This window comes from Ictidomys tridecemlineatus, chromosome 11 (genome assembly GCF_052094955.1).
Source record: "Ictidomys tridecemlineatus isolate mIctTri1 chromosome 11, mIctTri1.hap1, whole genome shotgun sequence".
NCBI classification, from domain to species: Eukaryota; Metazoa; Chordata; class Mammalia; order Rodentia; family Sciuridae; genus Ictidomys; species Ictidomys tridecemlineatus.
Window position 1 is genome coordinate 94,053,851 of NC_135487.1, and position 19,131 is coordinate 94,072,981.

Genomic DNA, 19,131 nt, shown 5'->3' on the forward strand with positions numbered 1-19,131 from the left:
CAGTTAATCTTAGAACAAATAATTTTCAACATTTAGAATAGTACAATAATGAATAGGCTACCTCAGTGATACTACCAATTGAATGGCCTTGTCCATTTGTCAGGGATGTCATTCTTACTTAGACACCATGCCTGTAATCCCAGCACCATGGCTGAGGCAGGAGGATTGCAAGTTTGAGGCAAGCCTGAGCAACTCAGACTCTCAGCAACTTAGCAAGACTTTATCTTAAAATTGAGAGAGAGAGAGAGAGAGAGAGAGAGAGAGAGAGAGAGAGAGAGAACATTCTTCATTAGGAAGATGAATCACTTAGGTCACTCTTAAGGTCTTTTCTAATTCCAAGAGTCTGTGACTGTGCTTTCAGTTTTGTCTCCTAATAACAGTGATCCTAAACCTTTCTTTTTTAGCCAGGACCAGTCAGTTTATATTAACCAAATATGTATATGTTTGTTTCCTTGGTAACCTATCATTTCTCTACCTCTCCTTCAAGCTTCTTTTAGTTGATTTACATTTCAAACTTTCTTCAAGATCTAGATATAATTTAATGTCTCATCTGTTTTATTACTATATGTGTCCCTACCTACAGGCTACCCACTTGTTTCTCTCCAACCCCTGGTGTACATACTAAGTATGTTGTTAATATGTTGGTTATTTGTTTAATGAATGAAGAACCTTCCTCACCATCCTACTTTGACTTCTCACTCAGTTGTTATAATTTTTGTTTCTACCAGTCCCTTCACACCAAATTTGTTCTTCAAGTTACCTTTATGGATAATTACCATGCCATGTAAAAATTGCAGTAATACAAATAAGACGGAGGAGGAGGAGGAAGAGGAGGAGGAGGAGGAGGAGGAGGAGGAGGAGGAGGAAACTGGGAAGAATTTAAGGTTTTTTTTTTTCTTTTTTCATTGAGGGGAGTTAGGAGACATGGAAGGGATTTCTTTAGCAAACTTTTTGTTTGTTTGTTTTTTGGTTTTTTAAGGATAGCTGGAGGAGGAAATAGAGTGGCAGAATGAAAAGCATACACAACAGCATGAGCAACATGGTGTGTGGAGGGCACAGTGAGGATACTGGTATATTCTGATGTCACAGAAAAATATTGAGAGGAAGTAGTTATTTCAAGGAGTCTAGACTTAAGTGCATTCTGTATTTAGGGAGCCAAAACCAGAAGAATGACTTAAACAATGTGGTAGGTCGGCTTTAGGCTGAAATTGAGAGGATTTCTCATTTGATAGACCACCTTAGCTTTCTCAGCCATCAAGAAAGGTAGACTAAGGTATGATAAAATATCAGAAAAGCTTCTTCAAGTGATGGAATAAGAAGTAGAACAAAGGGAAGTCCAAAAGGCCCCACTGAAAGTTTAAAATATGAATTTTAGTAAGAGTAGCATGCACATTTGTACAGTTTTCTTCAGCAATGCTCATTGGTTAGGTGTAGGAGAAAATGGATGGTAGGATTGATTTAGGTTTAGAAGTTGATAGTTAGATGGAAAGGTCAAAGGCAGGGATTAAGAGTTTTGAAAAAATTTTAAGCAATCAATTATGGGATCCAAATTGCATAAGAAAGAAAACCAGGCCAAAAATAGAAATCTGGAAAGTATAGAATGTTTGGAAGATGAGGCCTCAGTGATGTTAATAAAGGTGTTTATTTAAGCAGTGATGCTATGATGTTTAGTTAAGCTAGAGGAGGGGTAGGAATTCAAGAGTGGGATAGTAAAGCCTGAGTTTTTTTCAGTAAAGCAGTGTAGAGAGGGCAAGATCAAGAGTGTGGGTGTTGCTGAAATGGCATGAAGACTTGGTTAGGTCAAAGAATTCTGAGCCTAGGGTGTTAGGTTATTATTCCAGTGTTAAGGTAGCTAGTATGATTGCAGGTGTTTGGGTGAAGAAAGAGATTGCAAAACAGATATTTCAACTGTAGTATCAACTAGGAGAAGAGCATGACATAACCAGACATGTTGTACCTTCAGATTTTGAGTCTTAAGTTTGAAAGTAGAAGGGTGAAAACCTGCAAGTGACAGGGCGCTACAAAGGGTTGGTGCTGCCTCTGGAACTGTGGGAGATGGAGGTGGAGAAGTAACCTCCTACAAGCAGGGCCATAATTCCAGTGATATTCTCTTGAGGTAGTCAGGTTTCATTTAGGCAGTAAGTGGAGGGTTAGTGAAAAGACTGAGAATGTGAGGGTTTGCTGAATCTTGGAACAAAGGTTTCAGGTGGTGTGACAGAATAAGGTGAAAGAAATTTGCAACAAGAGAATGAATCAGAGTGAGGTTAGGTGTAGGAGAAAATGGATGGTAGGATTGATTCAGGTTTAGAAATTGATAGCTTGATGGAAGGGTCAAAAGGAAATGGATTAAGAGTGTAAAAAGAAATATAAGCAATCAATTATGGGATCCAAATTGTATACGGATGGCAACAAGGCAAGGGAAATTTTTTAAAAATTCAAAACAAAGAGTTAGAAAACACAGAGCAGATTGGAACTGAAAGAGAATAGGTGACCAGGACTTCCATTTTCATCTTCTCCTGTGGATTGTGGGGATGAAATACATAGGTAGGACTGAGGGGCCTTAGGATGTCCAATATGGACATGAAATAGTTTATATCAAAGGCCCCAGAGATACAAGGTGACTCTCTCACCCCTCTACTTATGGACTCAATCCTCATCACCATCTGCCTATTAGCTCTCATTTCAGAAAATTAGTATTCCTACTATTCCCTGCCATCCCTATATCTTTGACCCAATCCACATCTTATTTTCTTCTCCTTGTTTTGCTATGCAATTCTGAGCTAAATTCATGAAATAATAATCTACAATTTCTATCTCTTAAAAATTTCTTTTCTCCCTTTTAACTGTTACTCTGAGTACTGCTGTACCATTTGACTCAAAATATTTTTTTGCTAATATCATCAGCCATCTCCAGTTGACATAGCTAATCAATATTTTCTCATTTGTACATTTGTGCTCTGCTCAAAACTTCATCATAACCTATTTTTTGAAACATGAGAGTTTTGGTTTCATGAACCATATTCTCTACCTTTACCTCCCACTTCTTTATTTCCTTTACTATATTCTCTGAGGGTATTACTTCTCCCCATTTTTAAAAATCAACTTTATTTTAAAAGCAAGTATATACTTTCCATATACCTTCTGTGCTCTCACTCACAGAGGCTTCCCCACCTTGGTAATCCTGCGTTTGTTACAGTGGCATACTTGTTACATTCAGCAATCCACACTGACACCTCATTGTTCCCTAAATTGCATAGTTTCCATTAAGGATCAATCTTCGTGTTAGATATTGTATGAGTCTTGACAAATGTATAATGACATGTATTCACCATTGTATTATAATAGTGAATAATTTCACAACCCTAAAAATCCTCTGTAGGTTTCCTATTTTCCCTGTCTCCCCAACCACTAATCTTTTTACTTTCTCCATAATTTTTTTCTTTTTATCATAATATTATGTAGTTAGAATCGAGCAGTATGGAGCCCTTTCAGATTGGTGTCTTTCAATTAGTAATATGCATCTAAGCTTCCTCCATGTCTTTTCATGTCTTCCTAACTTTTTTTGATTTTTAGTGCTGAATAATATTCTGTTATCTAGAATTCAATTCATTTGTTTTTATCAGAACATCTTGATTGCTTCCAAGTTTGAGAAGTTATTAATAAAGATGCTATAAACATGTATAGTTAGGGTTTTATGTGAATATGTTTTCAATTCACTGGATTAAATACCAGAGAACATGACTGCTGAACCACATGGGTAAGTGTTGTCCACCCTTTTTAAAGGAGAATGGTCCATAGGAGGCCAGTCATTAGTATTGTGCTTTTTAAATAGGTAACTTAACGTCAAAAAAATTAAATGACTTACCCAAGGATTACACAGTAATAAGTAATAGAGCAGGTCTAAACTTTGGGATTTTTCCCTACTGGTCCAAGACTTTTTACTATCTTATGTGGCTTCCTCATTACATAACAGAGAACAAGTTTGGATTTTTTACCCAGGGGTCTAAATCTAAAATTATCACACAACTCAAAAAGACTGCAGTAATGTTGTACCTAGAACTGGATGGGGAAAAAGTACAAGCTAGAAAAGTATAATATTTTAATAACTTTAAGAGTGATGAGGATATTAAAGTTTCTAAAAAATCCCAAGAGTTTTATTTATATTAAAGCATATTTAGATGATAGTTAAATAGCAACTTATAGGAGAAAAGAAAATATTTACAAATCACATATTCCATAAGGGTTTAATATCCAGAGTTGGGCTGGATTTTTGGCTCAGTGGCAGGGCACTTGCCTAGCATGTGTGAGGTACTGGGTTCAATTTCCAGCACCACATAGAAAAATAAATAAAATTAAATATTATGTCCAAATACAACTAAAAATATTTTTTAAAAATACCCAAAATAATGGGCTTGGGTTGTGGCTCAGTGGTAGATTGCTTGCCTGGCACGTGTGAGGCCCTGCACCACATAAAAATAAAGAAGTAAAATAAACATATGTGTCTAACTAGAACTAAAAGATAAATATATATATTTTTCAAAAATACAAAGTGAATAAAGAACTCCTTCAACTCAACAAAAATAAAACTTGATTAAATATGAGCAAAGTACTTTTCCAAAGAAGTTTCACAAATGACCAATTAGCACAAGATGTACAGCATCACTTATCATTTCGGAAATGAAGATCAAACTACAATAGGAACCACCTCACACCCATTACAATTGGCTACTATTCAAAAATAATAATAATAACAAGTGTTGACAATGGAATGGAAAAATAGGAACCCTCTTGTGTTATTGGAGTAATGTAAAATAGTACAGCCACTATGGAAAACAGTATGGCAGTTGCTGAAAAACCTTAATAAGCAATTCCACTTTGGGGTACATGTACCCCAAAGAATTGTTAAGAAACCCAAACAGGTATTTTGACAACCATGCTCATAGCATTATTTGCAGTAGTCAAAAGGTGTAGGCATTTTAACTGTCCATCAAAGGTTGAATGAATAAACAAAATTTGGCATACACACATAGAGTAGAATAGTATTCATCCTTATAAAGAAAGGAAATTCTGATACAACATTCATGAAATTTAAGGATACGATGCTATGTGAACTAAGGACTAATACCCTATAATTCTACTTAACTAAGTTAATCTGACCCAGAATTTTCAGATTCATAGAGACAGAAAATTAGATTGGTGGTTGTCATGGAATAAATAATGGAATGGGGAGATGATTATTAAAATGGAGTTTCGGTTTTGTAAGATGAAAAGTTCTGAACTTTGGACACACAACTGCATGACTGTATTTAACCCACTGAACTGTGCACTTAAAAATGGTTGTGATGGTGAACGTTATGTGTATTCTACCATTATTTTTTTTAAAAAATGAGTAAATATTTTGACCAAGCCCCAGATTTTTATAAGGCTAAGATAATTGTTTATTTGTTATTATATTCAAGTAAAGTACACAAGTGTTAAAAACATTTTTTTTCAATACTCAATTTTTGATGAGTTCAGTCAGTCACTCTACTAATATTATTTAGTAAACTATAGACATGTAGGCTTAGGCTTATAGTGATTACTTTTTATTTGACACTTTTGGAAAGTTCTTCCATTGCCGCAGTCTGGTTAGGCACAATTCAGGAGCCACTTGTCAAAAGAAACGAACTTTATTTTTAGAACACATGCACCACACCACACAGCTCTTCATGAAAACCTTAAGAGCCCAACTGCCACCACTGGCTTCCCACAAGCCTCTCAACCTCCCCTACAACACCTGTTCTTGAAGCCAATAGGCTGGGTCACATGGGCAGAGCTGAAAAAAAGTCCCCCAATGAGCAGCTCCGTTTTCTGAAAGGGCAGGGAAACAATCCAATGAGCATCACTGCAGAGGAGCCAATCAGTTGGCAGCTAGAAGTTTGCTGGAATTGCTGTGAGCCAATCATCAGCTGGCAGCTGGAAGTTTGCTGGCAGCTGGAAGATTGCTGGCAGCTGGAAGTTTGCTGGGGCCTCTTCTGATGGGGCCACTGTGAGCCAATCATCAGCTGGCAGCTGGTACTGGCAGCTGGAAGTTTGCTGGGGCCCCTTCTGCTGTGGCCACTGTGAGCCAATCATCAGCTGGCAGCTGGTACTGGCAGCTGGAAGTTTGCTGGGGCCCCTTCGGTTGAGCCAGCTGGAAGTTTGCTTGGGCCCTTTTGGCTGTGCCTCTCAACACTCCATCATAGTATAACGTTTAACTCTGAGGCATTGCCAAGTTGTTTTTCAAGAGGCTGCACTAGGAAATGCTTTCTTGACAGAAACATAAGTGCAAGCAAATGTGCTTCAGGTTGACTGGGTTCTGGGGGCTCAGGTTTCTACAAAATTTAAATTTCAACCCAAGGTTATGGTAAAACATGTGAAGTTCAATGCCAGTATTTTTTTTTTTTTGGTATAGGAGGGGAACATGGAAGGTGCCTACAGGACCTTAGCAGAATCCTCACCATAGATGGGCACTGAGGATATGAGGCTATAGAGTGGTGCTGTGATATGCCTGGCCTCCTTTGATGGCAGGGAAACTGTAAAAGTGCTGGTGGATCTGCAAAGTGGAAGTGGCTCCAAAAATCAATTTCTTTTTTATTACTCCCCAGTGTGAGGACTGGAACCCAGGAACATTCTACCTCTGGGCTGTATCCCCAGCCCTTTTTAAAAACTTGATTTTGAGACAGGGTCTTGCTAAGCTGTCCAGGTTGCCCTCAAACTTGCAATCCTCATGCCTCAGTTTCCTGAGTAGTTGGGATTATAAATGGTGGAATGAGAAGGTCATTATTATGCCAAATACATGTATAAAGACACGAATTGGTATAAATATACTTTATATATGAACAGAGATGTGAACTATTGTGCTCTATATGTGTAATATGAATTCCAATGCATTCCACTGTCATAAGTAAATAAAAATTTTTAAAAAATGTGTTTTATAAGAGATCAATAAATGAGATGCTTTTTAATGTTAGAAATGCAAAATAATAGCTTTTTGTAATATATAAATAATCTCAAAGTTTAAAAATTATTCTAAGTACAATATCATGTGGTATATGTTTTTGTCATTTTACCCTTCTTATACTAACATTTCTGTTGTAAGGACTCAGCTCCTTTGGAACATTTCAGCAATAATTAATGAAAAAAGCAGCTGTAACCCATAAGTTCAGAAAATGGAGATTTCCCACAAGATGTAGATACTGTGAATGCATTGTCATATTTCGAGGTCTTAAATGTGAAGAGGTATGATCTTTATGAAATCATATTTTTTAATTTTGCTATATACTTCTTTGTTATGATTTTACTTATTTGGAGATGTGTGTGTCTATATACATATAAATATATATAAATTTGTTGTTTGTACTCCTGGGAACTAAATTCAAGGTCTTTAACATACCATATTTTTAGAGAGAGAAGAGAGAGAGAGAGAGAGAGAGAGAGAGAGAGAGAGAGAGAGAAATGGAGAGAGAGAATTTTTTAACATTTATTTTTCCGTTTTCGGTGGAAAAAATATCTTTTTTTAAATTTTATTTTTTATGTAGTGCTGAGGATTAAACCCAGAGCCCCGTGCACACCATGCGAGCACATTACTGCTTGAGCCAAATCCCCAGCCCATCTACCCTTTCTTAAACTTGTGTTTTGAAATGGGTTCTTGCTAGATTGGTCTGGCCTTCAACTTTTGAAATTCCTGTTTCAACCCCTCAAGTAGCTGGATCATGGGCATATGCCATCACACCTGGGTTGCCAGTACTTTTTTAATAAAGTCCCACAGTTTATTTTTATAGTTTTCTTCTTTGTTTTTCTGTTAAATGTAATTCACAAACTACAAATAGTACTTTTTAAATTATTTTTGTCATTATTAGTTGGTCTCTATTTTTCTTAGTTGTGAAAAATTTGAAGTTGAGTCAATCAGTTTTCAAATTTTATTTTCTTTAGTGTCTTCTTGTCTGCCATAAAAAAATCATGGTAAACTTAACCATCGTTTGTGGACATTGGAAACTTCGGGGGAAAATACACTAATTTGGAGCAGAATTTTCCTGTGTTGCCAAAAAGGAGCCCAATGGCATTCCTTTCATAATCAAAATGTGTACTTTAGAAATTGAAAAGACTGCCTTGTGTTTACAAGTATGTTTTTTACTTTTAAAACTCTAAAAACATAAATGCCTTTGTGATTTGTTTTAATGAAAAAGAGACTTTAAGAAAATCAGCACTCTCAATTTGTAATAACTAAATTTATTCACGTTTACTTGGAAAAAATGTTAATTTATTTGATTTCAACTTGTAATTTTTAAATAGTAATAGAAATTAAAGTAGATACATCAACTCTGTCTAGATGTCTGCATTTAGCTCTTTGTACTAAAGTAAAATATTGCAATCTGTTTTTTCTTTTCTCTTCAAGGGAATTTACTGAGTCAGTGGCAACAACACAAAAATCCCAATACTGTGTCAAGCTCTGGAAAACGGAAGGCATTTAGTAGATCTGTCCGAATTTTCTTCATGTGACATCTGTGAAGTGTTAAAATTTTACCTTCAACAGGTTCAAGTTTTATTCTAAACCTACCATCAAATGCAAAGAGCAAAAATATTCTATATTTCATATTTTTCACTGTTATAGATTATGTCATCACCCCCCTCATTATTCTAAGATTTTTATTATTTTTTATAATTTTATTTAAGATTTATTGTTGGTTGTTCAAAGATTACATAGTTCTTGACATATCATATTTCACACTTTGATTCAAGTAGGTTATGAACTCTCATTTTTACCCCATATACAGATTGCAGAATCACATCTGTTACACATCCACTGATTTACATATTGCCATACTAGTGTCTGTTGTATTCTGCTGCCTTTTCTATCCTCTATTATCCCCTCTCCCCTTTCTTCCCATCGTGTTTCTCTACCCCATCTACTGTAATTCATTTCTCCCCCTTGTTCTTTCCCTTTCCCCTCACTTCCTCTTGTATGTAATTTTGTATAACCATGATAATATTCCATTTCCATGCAATTTCCCTTCACTCTCCCTTTTCCTCCCACCTCTCGTCCCTGTTTAATGTTAATCTTCTTCTCATGCTCTTCCTCCCAATTCTGTTCTTAATTACTCTCCTTATATCAAAGAAGACATTAGGCATTTCTTTTTTAGGGATTGGCTAGCTTCACTTAGAATAATCTGCTCTAATGCTATCTATTACCCTGCAACTTCCATGATTTTTTCTTTATTCAATGCAGAGTAATACTCCATTGTGTATAAATGCCACATTTTTTTTATCCATTCATCTATTGAAGGGCATCTAGGTTGGTTCCACAGTCTTACTATTTAATTGTGCTGCTATGAACATCGATGTAGCAGTATTCCTGTACTATGCTCTTTTTAGGTCTTTAGGGAATAGACCAAAAAGAGGAAAAGCTGGGTCAAATGGTGGTTCCATTCCCAGCTTTCCAAGAAATCTCCATACTGCTTTCCAAATTGGCGACACCAATTTGCAGTACAACCAGCAATGTACAAGTGTACCCTTTTCCCCACATCCTCACCAGCACTTGTTGTTTGACTTCATAATGGCTGCCAATCTTACTGGAGTGAGATGGTATCTTAGGGTGGTTTTGATTTGCATTTCTCTGACTGCTAGAAATGGTGAGCATTTTTTCATGTATTTTTTGATTGATTGTATGTCCTCCTCTGAGAAGTGTCTGTTCAGGTCCTTGGCCCATTTGTTGATTGGGTTATTTGTTATGTTATTGTCTAATTTTTTGAGTTCTTTGTATACTCTGGATATTAGGGCTCTATATGAAGTGTGAGGAGTAAAGATTTTTTCCCATGATGTAGGCTCCCTATTTACCTCTGTTATTGTTAATTTTGCTGAGAAAAAACTTTTTAGTTTGTGTAAGACTATTTGTTGATTATTGTTTTAAATCTCGTGCTATGGGTGTCCTATTAAGGAATTTGGAGCCCGAAAACACAATATGTAGAGTAAAGCCAACTATTTCTTCTATCAGACGCAGAATCTCTGTTTTGATATCAAGCTCCTTGAACCATTATGAGTTAACTTTTGTGCATGGTGAAAGAAAGAGATTCAGTTTCATTTTGTTGCATATAGATTTCCAGTTTTCGCAGCACCTATTGTTGAGGATATGTTTTTGATATGTTTTTGTATCCGATTCGCCAGAATTTTATTGAGGATTTTTGCATCTAGGTTCATTAGAGCTATTGATCTGTAGTTTTATTTCTTTGAAGTGTCTTTGTCTGGTTTAGGAATCAAGGTGATGTTGGCCTCGTAGAATGAATTTGGAAGTTGTCCATCTTTTTTCTATTTCCTGAAATAGCTTGAAAAGTATTGGTATTAGTTCCTCATTAAAGGTTTTGTAAAACTCTGCTGTATACTTATCTGGTCCTGGGCTTTAATTTGTTGGTAGTCTTTTAATGGCTTCTTCTATTTCCTCAATTGATATTGGTCTGTTTGGGTTGTCTATATCCTCCTGACTCAATCTGGGCATATCATATGACTTAAGAAATCTATCTATGCCTTCACTATCTTCTATTTAATTGGAGTATAAAAATACAAAATAATTTCTAATTATCTTCTGTATTTCTGAAGTGTCTGTTGTGATATTGCCTTTTTCATCCCGTATGCTAGTAATTTGAGTTCTCTCTCTTTTTTCTCATTAGCATGGCTAAGGGTCTGTCGATCTTATTTAATTTTTCAAAAAACAAACTTATAGTTTTCTCAATTTTTTCAATTGTTTCTTTTGTTTCAATTTCAATTTTAGCTCTGATTATAATTATTTATTGGCTTCTACTACATTTGATGTTGTTTTGCTCTTCTTTTTCTAGGATATTTTGAAGAAGTGTGAGAACATTTATTTGTTTTTTTTTCTTTTTTAAGGAATGAACTCCAAGCAATGAAATTTTCTTTTAGAACTGCTTTTATTGTGTTTCATAGATTCTTATATGTTGTGTCTCTGTTTTTATTTATCTCTAAAAATTTTTTAAATTTTTTTGATGTCTTCTATAACCTATTGATCATTCAGTAACCTATTGTTCATTCTCCAAGTGATGCATGATTTTTTTTTCTTTTTTTATCATGAATTTTCAATTTCATTCCATTATGATCAGATAAAATGCATGGTATTATCTCTACTCCTTTCTACTGTCTAAAAGTTTCCCTGTGACATAATATATGATCTTTATTGAGAAGTATCCATGTGCTGCTGAGAAAAAAATGTCACTGCTTGATGTTGGGTGGTATATTCTATATATGTCAATTATGTCTAGTTTATTAATTGTATTACTGATTTCTATAGTTTTTTTATTCAGTTTTTGTTTGGAAGATCTGTCCAGTGGTGAGAGAGGTGTGTTGAAGTCTCCCATAATTATTGTATGGTGGTCTATTAGACCCTTGAAATTGAGAAGAGTTTGTTTGATGAGCATAGCTGCGCCATTGTTTGGAGCTTATATATTTAAGATTTTTATGTCTTGTTGGTGTATGGTTCTCTTGAGCAGGAGGTAATGTCTCTCTTTATTTCTTTTTATTAACTTTGGATTGAAATCTATTTTATTTGATATGAGTATGGACACTCCTGCTTGTTTTCGAAGTCCATATGTGTGATATGATTTTTCCCAACCTTTCACCTTCAGTCTATGTATGTCTTTTCCTATCAAATGCATCTCCTGTAGGCAGCATATTGTTGGGTCATGTTTTGCGATCCATTCTACTAGCCTTTGTATCTTAATTGGTGAGTTTAAGCCATTAACATTTAGGGTTACTATTGAGATATGGATTGTTCTTCCAGCCATATTTGTTTATTTATGTTACTTAACATAGTTTGTTTTTCCTCTTTGATTATTTTCTCCCTTTACTGTACTACCTCCCACTGTTGGTTTTCATTGTTATTTTCCATTTCCTCTTCCTTTAATGTTTTGTCGATGATGTTTTGGAGAGATGGTTTTCTAGCTGCAAATTCTTTTAACTTTTGTTTATTGTGGAAGTTTTAAATTTCATCTTTCACCCTGAAGCTTAATTTCGCTGGATACACAATTCTTGGTTGGAAGCCATTTTCTTACAGCATTTTAAATATGTTGTTCCAGGATCTTCTAGCTTTCAGAGTCTGTGTTTAAAGATCAGCTGTTATCCTGATTGGTTTACCCCTAAATGTAATCTGCTTCCTTTCTTTTGTAGCTTTTAAATTTCTCTCCTATTTTTGTAATTTTGGGCATCTTCATTATAATGTGTCTATGTGTTTATCTCTTATGCTTTTGCACATTTGGCGTCCTGTAGGCTTCAAGGATTTGGGATTTTGTCTCATTCTTCATGTCTGGGAAGTTTTCTCATATTATTTCGTTGAACAGATTGCTCATTCCTTTGAATTGGACCTCTATACCTTCCTGTATCTCAATGACTCTTAAGTTTGGTCTCCTTATGTTATCTCATATTTCTTGGATGTTCTGCTCATGGTTTCTTAACAGTCTCACTGAGCTGTCTATGTTCTTTTCAAATTGAAATACTTTGTCTTCATTGTCTGATGTTCTATCTTCTAAGTGTTCTACTATGCTGGTAGTATTCTCATTTGAGTTTTTAATTTGGTTTATTGCTTCCTGCATTTCTAGGATTTCTGTTTGTTTGTTTTTTATAACCTCTATCTTCCTGTATATTTGATCTTTTGCTCCTTGGATTTGTTGATGTAATTCATTGTCGAAGTGATATTTCATTGTCTGATTTTGCTGTCTAATGTCTTCCTTGAGACTCCAGATCATCTGAAGCATGTAAATCCTGGACTCTTTTTCTGGCATTCCATCTTCTGCAGATATTACCTCTTCTAAAGTTGAGTTGACCTTCATTGCTTGTGGTCCTTTCTTTCCTTGTCTTTTCATACTGCTCGCATTTCTTTCTGCTTGGTGAAACTGTTGTGTTACTGAATTTTCCACCCATATATTTATATTGCTCTTGTGTAGTTGCAAAGTCTCCCTTGCAGTCACGGGTGGCGGCTGTGCTACTCTTAAAATTGGGGTGTCCGTCTATCACACTGGTGGGCCACTGGGCCCCTTCTCTGTGTCGCATGGTCTGCCTAACTTGAGAACAATGGTAGCTCCCCTCCTCCAATAGGGGTGATCTTTCTATTATGCTGGTGGGCCTCTGGGCCTGTTCTCCAGGTTGCAGGTCTGCCTACCTTGCAGGTGCAGGTGACAGCTGTGTCCCTCCTCCAATTGGGGTGATCTTTCAACTAGGTCTGCGGGCTTCTAGGCCCCTTCTCTGGTACACGCGGTCTACCTACCTTGCAGGCGGCAGCTGGGCCCTCCTCCAATTGGGGTGATGTGTCTACCATGCAAGCAGGCCACTGGGCCTGTTATCCCAGTTGGTCACAGGTCTGCCTATCTTGCAGTCATGGGCTGCGGCTCTGCCTTTCCTCCAATTTTGGTGATTTGTCTACCACACTGGCGGAACACTGCACCTGTTCTGCAGGTTGGTCGCAGGTCTGCCTACCTTGCAGGCGCGCTCAGCAGCTTTCTCTAAGATCTTATAATGATGTACTTTGATGTAGATATATTTCCATCGAGTATTCTGGCCACTCCATGAGCTCCTTCAGTTGTGAGCACTTTAGTTTTTGGAACTTTTCTTGATTTTTATTGCCATTCTCCCACCTTTGTACTTGAAGCTCTTCTGTGAAGATGTGTGTGTGTATATACATACACACACACACATATATATATATATATATATATATATATATATATATATATTTATAAATTTGATATTTGTACTTGTGGGGATTAAAAATTCAGGGTCTTGCACTTGCTTGGCAAGCATACTTTTTCTTTAATTTTTTTTAACTTTTCTTTATTGTTCTTTTTTCTTTCAAAAACCTTATAAGACATTTTCTTGTCTTTTTCTTTTTGAATAAGTAAATAACTTCAATTGTGAGATCATGTTTTAATATTCAATAAGTCTGATTTTCTATTCCTTTGATTAAATTTTTAAATGATTATATGATGCTCTTTTATTGTGGATATCTATAAATTTTTCTCATTAAGGGTTATTTTCTCTATTTGGCCTCTAACCTATGTAGAAATACAATGTGACCCTCATATATAACATTAAATTTTCTATAGCAACATAAAAATTAAAAATAAAGTGAAGCAAATTTTAATATATCATTAAACATTTTGAATATCTAGTTTTTTAAATTATGAGGTATTTTGTTTCTTTATTTATTTGTATTTCATATCTTTTTCTTTGAAATCTGGTATCTATTTTTCATTTAGTGCACATCTAAATACAGATCAGTTGCATTTTCAGTACTCTTTCACCATATCTGACTAGTTGCCAGCATATTGACAGTATCATTTTAAATCTTCAATTTGTTCTTTTTCTACTCATTTTGAATTTTGTCTTTCATGGTACCTAGATATATTAGAGTTTGGACTTGAAATAGCTTTGGAAGCACTTGAACACATCAAGGCTTTTTAAAAACTGAACTTTAGTATAAAGTGATCTAGGTGTACTGCTTGGTATATGCCTGACTACATGTCTCTAGTTCCCTGTTATGGCACTGCTGTGATCCTCCTGAGAAGGCATTTTATTTAATTGTAGATGGACACAATATTTTTAATTAATTAATTTATTTTTATGTGGTGCTGAGAATCAAACCTAGTTCCTCACACATGCTAGATGAGTGCACTACAATGAGCCTCAAACCCAGTCCCCCAGGAAAGGGTTTTTTTTTCTTTTTTCTTTCCTAGAGATACAGTATCAATACAGTGGGAACCAGGGTTACTTAGACTGTAGGATCTGTGCTTTCAGTGTGCATATAGCCAACATATCCCCATTTGAAGACAGTTACCTCTCTGTACCTTATGTTTGGCATTGCCTCGATTCAGAGAGCCTCTATATCCCATTGCCCAGAGAAAAATTTTCCATAGTTTTAGAACAAAGATTGCTCTAGTACATGGAGTGGAGACAGGATTCTATAAAGAGCTAAGCTTTCTCAGCTGGCCCACCTGCAACCTAACCCAAGATCAGAGAACCTGGTAGTGATTGTTCACGTCCCTTTAGGATTCTGAAAATCATGTTGAGTGACAAAGTGTCAGTTCTTTTGGAAATGCTACATCAGGACTTATTCATATGCTTTTCTACTTGTGAATTGTTGCTTTTTATTTTCTCTATTTTCTTAGTCCTTATGAGCCTACTGAATTTTAGTGGAATTTCAGGAGAGAAAAAATTAAGTATAAATTGCTGGATCTACAATGTTAGCCCAGGAAAGCTTTGATAATGCTTTAATTACATTCTTCAGACCCTTCAACTGAGAAATGGAGGTTGATACCTTTGAATGACTATAAGTCTCATAATGTGTCATTCTTAATCTTGTTTAGTCAGTCAAAGAGAGGAGATGAATTGGCTCCAATACAATAAACTTACATTCTGTTGAGGAATTTTGTATGTCTAGGACTTTCATTTGGGAAAGTTTGCTCAATTCTTGCAATAGTGTTAGAGAGTAGCCTTTATCTGATTCTTTGACCTAAAGCTCCAAGAGGTGAAGTGAGTTGCTTCAGATCCCAGAGTGGTGAAGATAGAAACTGATCACAGGGCAACATTCTAACTTTCTACAGATTTTATAGGACATTAGGTAGCTAACATTTCACTGAATTTTCTATTGTAGATCAATAGAAACATTGAAATTAATTATGGCAGTAGATATTTGTTGTAAGAACTTTTCCTTTGATCTATTCATGGCAAATTATCCTGTTTTAAAGTTTCTTGAGATGTTGACAGTATGTTTTTGTAGGTCATATTATCTTGTGCTGATCTTCATTTTTGCCCAAGTAAAATCTATTCCCTTTAGCACTTTGGTATTTTTACCCCTTACTCATAAAATCCATGGGTTTCTGATTTATTTTATAGATTTTGTGCACTATTCTATGTTTGTTCCAATAAAACAGCTGAAGATTATGCTATTTTGGGGGGGAATATGTGAATATAATGTGTTTAGGATAGAGATGAAATATTTTAAAATCCCATAATGAAGCTTAAAGTTTGAACTTCATTTAAAGTTTAGAATTTCACTTATTATCTATTAATTTGTTATTAACATAAATATAATTTATAGTCAAGATTTTGATTTGCTTTCTAAGTCACTTCTCTACCAAACATATATATTTTATTTTATGGGCAGGGATGAAGCTCAGTACTAGAGTGCTTGCATAGCATGCTTGAGGTCCCAGGTTCAATCCCCAGTACTGAAAAAGATATCAGTAAATACAGATTGACTTTAGATTTTGTTAATCTAAAGAGACATGCTAAATTATTTCAGTAATTCTCACTTATAGTTGACTTTAACAAAGAAAACAGGCAGACGAGTTTTTTCAAAATATTAATTTTTTGGTTGTAGCAGAATGCAATACCTTTATTTTATTTATTAATTTTTATGTGGTGCTTAGGATCAAACCCAGGACCCCATATGTGCTAGGAAAACAGTCTACCTCTGAGCCACATTCTCATCCCAAATGTATTTTTACTATTACTAGAAGTAGTAGGAATATACCTCAACATAGTAAAAGCTCTCTATGCTAAACCTAAGGCTAACATAATTCTAAATGAAGAAAAATTGGAAGCATTCCATCTAAAAATTATGCAACATAATTCTTGCCACTCTAGCCAGAGCAATTAGATGAAAGCAATTCAAGGAAATATGAATAGGAAAAGAAGAACTTAAATTATCATTCTTTGCCAATGACATATTTTTATACTTGGAGGATCCAAAAAACTTCACCAGAAAACTTCTAGAATAATAAATGAATTTGGCAAAGTAGCAGGATATAAAATTAATACTCATAAATCAAATGCATTTCTATACATCAGTGATGAATCCTCTGAAAGACAAATAGCAAAAGTCCTCCTTTCTAGTCTAGCACATGTCTGAAAACAAAGACAGTCCATTACCTCTCTGCAAACATTAACTCACTGATTCCATTTATCTGATTTGATATATATATATATATATATATATATATAGTGAATATATAGATATATTCACTATATATATCTCACAGCTTTTTTACCCATAGTTAAATCTAGTATCATCCTGATAGCTAAACCAGGGAGACACAGATTTTCTTAGATAATCATAGAAATAACAAGCTGAGAGTGTTGGAAGTAAAACTAGAACATTGATAGTGTCAATAGAACCGAGAGATGTTCAGGAGAATTATTTAGGCAAGAAAACTAGGTGTGAACAGCTGGGAGTGTGGCTAGTGATAAAACACTTACCTAGCACATGTGAGACACTGAGTTTGATACTCAGCACTGCATAAAAATAAATAAATAAAATAAAGGCGTTGTGTCCATCTCTACATAAAAATTATTTTTTTAGAAAAAGAAAACTAACTGGGAAGTGAAAGAGAAATTGACAGTGATTTTTCAGTTTCCAGTATAAGAAATGGTGAATATATCCCACATACAAAGATGGAGCAATTTTTAGGGGTGTTTTACTGAGTTCAGTAGTTCCTTCTAATTACATGCATTTTATCCTAATATAGTACTCTGAAACTCAGTTTGGTGTGTGGTAAGTATCATAATTAAACATAGAATTCTTTCCCTATACCCACTAAACTTAACCCTTGACAAATGTTTTATAGTCTTCTATAGCCCACGTTATCTCCACCCTTCTCAAGTCATAGTAAACTACAATTAAGGACCTCTATTAGGCAAATCTCATACATTTTATGTGTTCTTATTTTAAGGGTTGTAGTCCATTCTAAAGAAAATCTGATGAACTCAAAAAACTTGGGTGTGGTATTTGGACCCTGTCTGATGAGGACCAGGCCTACTATTACTCCTGGTTCCATCTCCTCCTCCCTTGTTGCATATGGCAATCAGGCTCTTTTGTTAGAGTTTCTCATTACCAATGCACAGATGATCTTCAATGGGTCCCTGGAGCCACAAAATATTTCATCTAGTACTGATGTTGTTGCACCTCTGGTAGATAAAAGCCCTCCTTCCAAACGTGTAATATCAACAGAACATTCCACAAAGTCACAATATTTTTCTACAAAGAAAGTGAGTTTTGACCATTACAGAATTGCATTAAAATTGTGATGTTTATATTAACAAGTTAATAGTCTTTGATCTGTTTGTTTTGAGATGTGTTTTGCTTTTAGTTTAAAACTTTTCTTGTATCAATAGGATATCCACACTGCAGATATTGAAATTAAAAATTATGAATTGACTATATCATTTGAGAAATCAGAATGCAAGCAAAATGCATTGAAAAAATGGGATGCATGTCTCATTGGTGAGTGGTCATGTAACATATGTGTTTGATTATTTCAAACCTTGTCAAGAAGTCATGATTAAAAACCAAGGTGAGGCCTGGGCTATTAGCTCAGTGGTAAAATGCTTGCCTTGGCATCTCTGAGGCCATGAGTTGGATCCTCAGTACCATATAAAACAAATGAATAAAGATAAAAATATTGTGTCCATCTATAATACTCATCCTTTAAAAATAACAAGGTGTTTTAAATTGAGGTAAGTTCAAACTTAAAGGTTTTATTAGTTAACTTTTCTAGCCATTCAGAAAGTTTAATGAATGTCATTAAAATGCTTTGTTTTTTTCTTGTAAAAAGATATATTGAAATTCATAAATTATTTTAGTTCTCTTTCTGAAATTTGTTTTCACCTTTACTTCTTTGTCATCAATTAAAATCAAAGCAGAAAAAAAAACTGGACTCCTGAAACTCAAAAAAATAGACTAAAATTTATTGATGTTCCTTTACCTGTATCCTAACTTCAGCACATTAAGCACACATATCTTCCATTTTCTTGGCTCCAGTCTTTTTGTTCACTGTTTTTTGACCATTTTATTTCAGTGAATGTTTTCTCATAAGGGTGTTGAAAAACTTTCATTCATTACTGCTTTAGTAGAGCTAAATCTGAATTTTTTAATATATAGCCATAAATGTTAAAATTGATATATAAAATTAATAAAATAACAATGAGTGTACCCTGAGAAAGTCTGAAAACAAAGACAGTCCATTACCTCTCTGAAAAGAAAAGCACTGGACTCACTGATTCAATTTATCTGATTTGATCTTATTAGCACTTCTGTGCTATGAACCTTGGACTCAT